Source organism: Poecile atricapillus, chromosome 22 (genome assembly GCF_030490865.1).
Source record: "Poecile atricapillus isolate bPoeAtr1 chromosome 22, bPoeAtr1.hap1, whole genome shotgun sequence".
NCBI classification, from domain to species: Eukaryota; Metazoa; Chordata; class Aves; order Passeriformes; family Paridae; genus Poecile; species Poecile atricapillus.
The window spans coordinates 2,568,236-2,576,689 of NC_081270.1; the positions used below are offsets into that span (position 1 = coordinate 2,568,236).

General features: G+C 42.6%; 1 protein-coding gene across 11 annotated transcripts in view; it reads right to left on the minus strand.

Moving 5' to 3' along the window:
• The window catches only part of GNB1 (G protein subunit beta 1), a 35,037-nt gene extending 27,557 nt beyond the window's left edge, over window positions 1-7,480 (minus strand). For 7 of the 11 annotated variants that reach the window (XM_058855121.1, XM_058855113.1, XM_058855118.1 and 4 more), the window contains exon 1: window positions 7,032-7,366. The gene's annotated coding sequence lies outside the window, so the exon portion shown is untranslated. Of the gene's footprint in view, window positions 1-7,031; window positions 7,367-7,416 lie in introns of those variants that run through there. The other 4 variants (XM_058855120.1, XM_058855117.1, XM_058855115.1 and 1 more) reach the window with 4 other exon arrangements.
• Window positions 7,481-8,454: the final 974 nt, after the last annotated feature.

An 8,454-nucleotide genomic window follows, 5' to 3' on the forward strand; every position in this document is an offset into this window, starting at 1 on the left:
TAAGGAACACCCCATTAACACTGGGCATGTATGTTTCTGTATCCATGGAAGTTAAACGCCAATTTTGAGGCACACAATTAAAGATTCTTCAGTCAGCTCAGTGTTGGAAATTTCAACATTTCACAAAAATAAAACAAAACCCACTCAGCTTGTCAAATAACTTCATGGTTTTGCAAATAATTTAAGATAACCTCTATTTATTGACAGATTTTAGTCAATCCTGAAATGGCAGGATAAACACAAAGCACATGTGCCTGAGAAGACTTTTAAGATGGTTCCTTACATCTAACCCAAGCCAGGCAAAAAAGCCAGAAGTGCACTAAGAAAATTGAGATGCACAGAATGTGCACCTGTAACAGTTCAGCAGAAACACTTTTTCTTTAAGAAAGAAAATAACTGGCATCAGCTGCTGTAATTAAGGTTACTGTAACAGAAGACAAGGCATCCCTTTCCTGTCAGCGCAGGCCAACACCCACAGCTGCATGTCTCAAAGTCGTGCAGAAAGCCTTGAAATTTCTTATTTATTCCCTCATCCCCAATACAGTTTCATTTTGTAATGAGGATGAGCCAAATCAATACTGATATCTGAATTGATAAAATATTCCCAAAACCTACTTTCATACACAGCATGCCGAGTCTGGATGGAGCTCTTGAGTTTCCAGAGAAAGTATTTTGGTTTTACTTTTTTTTTCCTCTTTGCTGGAGGAAAAAAAGAACAAGCTTAAAATAGCGACAAAAATCTATACATAGCTTTGAATATAGGACCATGTTATATAAACCTAGAAAAAATTATCTAATCTATCTAATTACAGATAATTAATATTTTCTTTTTTTGGGGAGTGCTGGTAGGCATTACTGCAGTTTTCAAGAAGACATCAAAAATATTCTCATCTGAAAAAAAACATGATAAACATAAATGGCATGAAATTGTAGGCAAACCTTCAGATCAAGGTAGGAACACAAAAAAATATTTAACTATACACAATTCAATTAATCTTTATAACTGCTAGAATGTATTTCACTTTAAACAGAGAACCTTTAGAAATTAGTGATTTGACAAGCTGATATTCTACCTCCTCAAATGAATATACTTATTTTTAATGAAGTAGTTTCAGGCAAACTACTTACAGAAATGAATTACATTTCATATCAAAATGCAACTAGTTTTTAAATCAGCCTCTTTCCCTTCACTGTATTATATGCTACTATTGTTTCCCTCATCAAGTTCTAAATACAATCTATGAAAATAACTCCAAGATTTAGCCTATCTTTACCACCTTCAATTACAGAGCTACCTTATAGCTCATCTCCTTTAAGCCCCCTCAGATCACCTTCCTCAGGTCTTCAGCCTCATTTTCACTTATCCATTATTAGGATTCCAAAATAGACACAGCACAGGAAGATCAAATTTTAACCCTTCACTCTAATCAAATGCAGAAATAACTGCAAGTCTTCCCTTCATGATAAAAATACCTTGTTTTCAACAATTCTTAAGTACTATGGCATATCTGACAGACGGAACATATTCATTAATCCAAAGCCAGGTCTTCAAAATGTCTGCAACACTTTCCAAAGGATTCAAATTTATACCTGCTGGAGTTACTTAATTGAATTTCAACAAGACTTAAATCCAGCAATATCTCAACATTTGCTTTTTAACTGCTTTCTCAAGCCCTTATTCCTGTGTCCAACCCCAAATATCAATAACCAGGTCCATGTGTAACACCTGGACATATCTGTATTTTCTGCCACTTTTGGCCAGTGCTGAAAATCCTGGACAGAATTTAGAAGTTATTATTTCCACAGCTCCTTACAAATTACACTTCTATAACATCCCCAAAAAAATAATTTTTTTTTGACTAATGCATAAAAAAATTCCCATGAAGGCATCTAATTCCAGCATCCCCACTAAAAGTGAGCGTAAGATATACATAGCAAGCAACACCACATCTTGGCTGCTTCCAGATGGCACACATGAATATTGTCATTACTCCCTAGCTGGGTTCAAGATAGAAAATTCCTGCATTTCTAAGAATATACCAGGCAAGGCAAACATCACCCCTGTAACCAGTACACTCAAACCCTTCAGATAGGTGGAAATACTCCATTATATTTCAAGAGACTAACAAGTCATAACATTCTACACCACCCCAATAAATGCAGTGGTCAAGTATTAGTACATTCAAACATTAATTCTTTTGTATTTAATACAAATTAATATTCTTACAAGATATTAATTGCAACAAACTCATTTTAGAAGGTCAGCTGTTAAAAAGAGGCCAAGATCTGATTTTTATGCTCAAAAAATTATTTTTAAGTGTGTATTTCTATTCCAAGTCTAACCATCTCCTTTCTCTCTACTCAGAAATCCTCTACTATTTTAATAAAAATGCAGTATTCTGCCTCAAAACTTATCTTGAAGTGTCCATATTTTTATATTAGGAAGCCTTCCACAGTAATTTACATTGATTGTTTTGGCATCTCAAGTAAAGGTACTGCTCATATCCAGCTCAAAGCTTTTAAAAACCTCTTAATGTTCTGCTCAACTACCAGTTGGCTCAAGTATCTATGGATTCTGCATATGTTTCTGTTTGGTGAAAAACAAATCCACACTCACAAAATCCCCAGCACACTGGACACCCTGTGAAGAAATAATAAATTGAGACACTATGTTAAATATAAACATAGGGGCTTGGGGGTATTTCTGTTTTTTATCATGACCTTGGCTAATACTAGTTCCAACTTTATCAGTGGGGAGAAAAAAAATCATTTTGAATGGAGTATGCATTCTTTTTTCAGTCTGTACTTAAAGCAATCAAAAGACTCCCTTCAAAAAATGTCTACTTTATCTTCAGTCACATGCTTAAGAAACATTTCATTAATACAAGCAAGCTGTTTTCAAGGTTTTTTTGTTTTGTTTTTTTTTTACAACATAACCTGTAAAATCCTGTTAAAAAAAGACCCCATCTAAAATTCTGCCATGACCACAGGCTTGTGAGAGACTCCAAGGACAACTCACCTAAGGGTAATTAAACAACTGGAATGCCCAATTTCCCATCTCAACTTGCTCATAACAAAGCAGTACTAACTGCAATTGCTGAGACAATACGGTGTGCCATATGGCTAAAACTGGATATTAAAAATTGAGAATATCAATTACCAATCCACTAATGCTGAGAGCCAAAATCCATGGACAGTAAGAATTTAATCCAATTCAGTGCCTAGAACATGAGCTGAGCCTGGTGTAGAGGAGACAAATCTACCACTGGTTTCACGGAGCAGAAACAACAAAGCCCAGTTTTTTATTGCAGTAACTATAAAACCAGCTGAACCCAGCACTTGCTTAACATCCCCAACCCCTGCTCCAGGCCTGGTAGGAATCTACAAAAACAACAATAGTTTCAGATAAATTGGCATCTGGTTTCCCAGAGATTGAGAAATTGCAACTAAGTTACTATTTAAGAAGCAGTTTTTTCCACATGACCAAATCGAAGCCTCCAAAGCAACAGGAAGTTACACAGTGCAGCCAACATCTTGCTTCACTACAGAAAAGGCATCCTACAAACACAATATATATTTCTACTATAATTAAAGGGTCTTGAAATTGCATTAATTGAAGGGTTTTCTTATTCTAAGTAAACTAGTTTAATAGTTCAAGTTTTAAATTTTTAATAGCTATGCAGTGTTTCTTCTGGGATGATATTAAGAAGAATGCTACACAAAATTCTATCCACTCCCTGACTATAGAGAACTTCACTGATTACTTACACAAGAATTCCCATTAAATCCAAATAGAAGCATCTCCACATTTCCATGAGGCACAGCGGTGATTTAAAAAACTCTTCTGCTAAGATTTCCTGTGGAATTTTAATTTAACATGTTGTCAAAGATTTCATGCTAGGATGCCTGCTACATACTGACTTAGCAGCTGCAAGAACTCAACAAGGATAAACATAATTCATCTTACCCAAAACAGAATCTCATTTCACTCTGCTCCTTTTTGATCCTGTACTGAAAGGCCGAAGTAGTAGTAAAAAAAAAAAAGCCAAGTAATTTCAGGTTTAACAGGACATTAACATCAAATGGAACTAACAGTTTATTGGACAGTATTCTTAATTAAAAAAAAAAACAAAACTACATGAAACACCAGAGGAGGAAAATGCACTCAGCTAATTTCAGCTTTTCTTTGGTTTTGGTGGGTTTTTCTTTTTGTTTGTTTGTTTTTGTTGTTGTTTTTAATTAAAAAAAACCACCAGCACCAAAAGGCTCAACTGAAAATCAGCTCTGCTGCTTCCCAGCTTCCTTCTGCATCAGCTACAGCTGGGTTACTACAATAAACTAACAAACTGATTATACATTAAGTAATAGATAAATAGTACTAAAATGTTTGAAATTATCTAAAGTTTGGAGGTCACTTGAATACAGGAGACATAACAAGCATTTCTTATTTTTCTTGCTCGGAAGCGTATTGTTTTAAGCTTGAGTTCAGTATATCAAATATTAACCAAGCTATTTTGTTTAGGCTACCAAAGTTAAGGAGTTTGGCACTATAGTGAAATACCACAGGAGTTACAAATCAAAAGTCTATTTTTCTCAAAAGACACAAAAAAATACACGTAAAAGGCTTCAAAAATTTGTAATGTCATTTTGAAACAGACTACTCAGACACAGAGCTGTTTTAACAACCCCCAAGCCTTTCTTATTCTTGCCCATTAAAAGAGCAGTTATCCAGAGAATGGCAGTAATTCTAGGTCAGCAGCAGTCTTAAACCCTCCACAAATTGTGAGTGTTCTGAAGCAGACAGGAGACTCTTTTGTGTCACAGAAAGACACCTGTATGCAAAGGCTCTAATCTGATGATTACCTGGCCAGCACAGACCCACGGCCCAGCGGCCTTTGTATACCTGTACTCTACATTTAAAACCCGGTTTTTAGCAACAGGCTTGATAAAAGCCAGGAAGATTTTGGTGGTGTTAAGCAGGTACTGCAAGGTAAAAACGAAAATTGTGTCACCCCTTTATTCAGTTAAGAGCCTATGTGAACATTTCAATAAAACTATTTACTCCTCCCACCTATTTCCTATCTGGAGGAGCTCACAAAAATTAGGAAAAAAAACCCCACAGATTTCTCGCAGCAATCTTCCAAATGCTTCTCTTACCCCCACCCCAGAACAGAAGAAAGCAAAGAGAACGAGAAAGTAAATCTAAAACACAATTACGAAATAAGATCTACTTTGGCAAAGCTGGGGTGAGGAGGAGTTGAAAAATGAGAGCTGCCTTGCTGCAAACGCCATCTTGTTGCAGCTACTGGGCCCAGGCACAGAGAGATCCATTCATTCACAGCAAAAAGAAAATCAAACAGACACCCTGGCTAATCTGCAGCCACCAAAACAACTACACTATTATCACCCCTTCTCCTTCTCCTCTCCTCAAGCACACCAAGGAAAGAAATAAAACCTCATCTATCACATTTAGGGACGGATTTAGGTATTAACACATCATCTTCGTTTCCTCACACGTATTTCACATACACATCGACAGCATTTTGTCTTGATCACATCCTCGTGTCCAGATCAGCTTAAAATATGGGATAAATTTCTCACGATTAGCTGCTGATATCCTACAGCAGGCAAACGTTTAATTTTTCGGTCTTAAATCACCTTTCCAAGTTGAGCCAACAGTTCTCAAAAGCTGTTTCAATAATCACTTAAGCCTTACATTTACAGTCCTTTCCTCCTATTTCCTCCTGTGGAGACAATACATAATAACGTGGCAGTCGGCACATCCTAGAAAGGATGCCTGGTTTAAAACGAGTCCCAGACATGACTTTGTTAAAGAATAATGAAATATCACATTCGTTAAAATTTCAGTTCATCTTCAGGAATGATAAATTGACATCTTACAACAACCTCTATATAATTCTGATTTTCTTCTGGACAAGATTTTTTTGTTAATAAAACGCCTCATCTCTTTCATATTTACATGCAAGGCTTTACACGTCTTCGTTCCCTACAAAGCTGTAGGATTAAAAATCCTACACTAAAATTCAATATCCCTCGTATGGATAAAAAAATAACGCTGAAATCCTTTCGATAAAAAGCTGGGAATTGAAGAAATATTTTAAACAGCATTTCCAAGGAGAAAACTCCATCTTTTTATTGTAGCAAACACCCTCCATGATCTTCATTATCGCTGCTACGGACACACAAAAATATGCAGCACCGTAATACATGGGGGAACAAATATGCGGTTTGAATCCATCCTCTGTTCCGGTTCTAACGAGAACAAAACCTCGCCCAGCACACCCAGCATGATCCCCATCTGCGAGCCCTCGGCTGGCTGGGGGTGCTGGAAGCAGCCTTACCCTGTTTGTCTCACCCCCAGCTTCTCTTAATCAGTTTTCCACCATTACAGCAGCCACACTACTGGTTTGGGGTTTTTTTTTTTCCTTTGAATCTCTCTCAAAATAGTCCCTCTGCCGGCTGGATCGCTCGGGATACTCGCCTTTTGTGGCTTAAGACAAAACCCCAAAACCGTCTAGCAGAGACCACTACAGCATAATTATAATTAAAAATGGAACCCCGCAAGATCCGAGGTCTCCTCCCTTTTCGCCTGGAAGCCTCCGAGAGGGAATCAGTCCCACCCCCACCTTTTTCCCCTCCTCCTCCAGCTACAAACACACTTCTTTTTTAGGGGAAGCTGGAGCCCCAGGAGGTGGGAAGCGCGGGGGAGGGGGGGCTATTTCCAACCCCGCCATACCGAGGGTCGCTGAGAAGGGAGGCGATGAGAAGGGAGGCGATGAGGAGGGGGCGGCCCGGGAGGCCCCCAGTGCAGCGGCGGAAGGGGAGGACAGCGGAGGAAAGGAGAGGGAAAAGAGAAGTGCGGCAGCAGGAGGAAGCGCGGGGGAGGGGAAGGAGCAAGGCTGAGGGGGAGCCGAGGGAAGATGGCCCCGGGGTGGGGCCGGCCAGGACTCGGCGGGCGGGAAATGCGTTCTGAGGGACCCCAGCCCTCCCCGCACCCCTCACACGATTACCTGCCCTCCCGGCCGCTGCTCATGAACCGGGCCGGTCCGTCCGCCGCCCGCGGTCCTGCCCGCGTCCCGCCGGCCTGGGGAGGGAAGGGGGGCGGAGGAGGAGGAGGAGCAGGGGAGCCGCCCGCGCTGCGCCCGGCGGGTCCCGGGGAAGGCGGCAGTGCCGAGCGGGAAGGAGGGATCCGCGGGGGAGGGGGTGTCGTTGGGTCTCGACTCCTCCTCAGCCCCCTCAGCTCCCCGCAGCCATCGAGCAGCGACAGCCTGGGCGCGGTGAACCTCCCTCCTTCCCCTCCTCCCTCCGCCCCGCCCGTGCTGCCCGCCCGGGAAACCCCGGCTCGCTCCCACCCCGCCCCGGCCTGCAGCCCCGCCGCTACCCGGCGACCCTCACCGGAGGCTCCGCCGCCCCGCCCTGGCCCCGCACAGCCCCGGCCGCCGCGAGCCTCACCGGAGGCTCCGCCGCCTCCACCGGGCACCCGCCCAGCGCGGCCGGGAGGGAGGGAGGGAGGGAGGGCGGTGCGCGCTCCCGGGTGCCTCGCGGTGCGCGTTCCCGCGCGGGCAACGCCCTTCGCCCCCTGACGCTGGCAGCGGCCGCGCGCTTGCCGCCTCCCGCCCGCTTCTCTCAGCGAACAAAGGGCGAGGGCGGGCGGCCGTCCCGCCGGCCCTGCAGGCTGAAAACAAGTCTGAAAGAGCTGCATAGGAACAAAAAGACACGAAACTGAACCCAGAAATGGTGTTTAAGCTCAGGGCGGGGAGAGGCAGAGCCTCCGCACCTCGTTAAATGGGAGCGCTCCGGGCTGCAGAGGAGGAAAGAGGCCACAGGCCTTAAAATGCTGCTCACAAGAGGCTTGCAAGCAATAAATACCTTCATATCGTGTGAGGAGAGGCTCCGGGAGCTGGGCCTGGTTAGTCCGGAAAGGGAAGACTGAGGAGGGATTTCATTGACGAATAAAAATTTTTCTTAGGCGTGTCAGAGGATGGTGCCAGACTCCTCAACGATGCCCAGCGACAGGACGAGGAGCAATGAGTGTAAACTAAACCAAGAGTTCTGCCTCAACATGAGGAAGAGCTTCTTTCCATGAGGGTATCAGGGAGCAGCTGCACAAGGAGGGCATGGAGTCTCCCTTTCTAGAGCCATCCCAAACTCATTTCCACACTATTCCTATTTCATCTGCTCCAGGTGACTACTTTAGCCAGGGTGATCTCCAGAGGGCCCTTCCAACCCTAACAAATCTGTGATTCTTCTGTGATCTTTCCCTCAGGAACTTGACAAGTAGCAATTCTGTAGCTTAGAACTTATTTTTTCCAGCTTTACTTAAAAAGGTACTCAGGCAAAGTTTCCAGAGCATTCTTTTCATATTCTCCTCAGCATCCATGACTGCTCTGGAAGCGTTTGCATGAAAGAGAAAGTAGAGGAAAAAAATAGTAA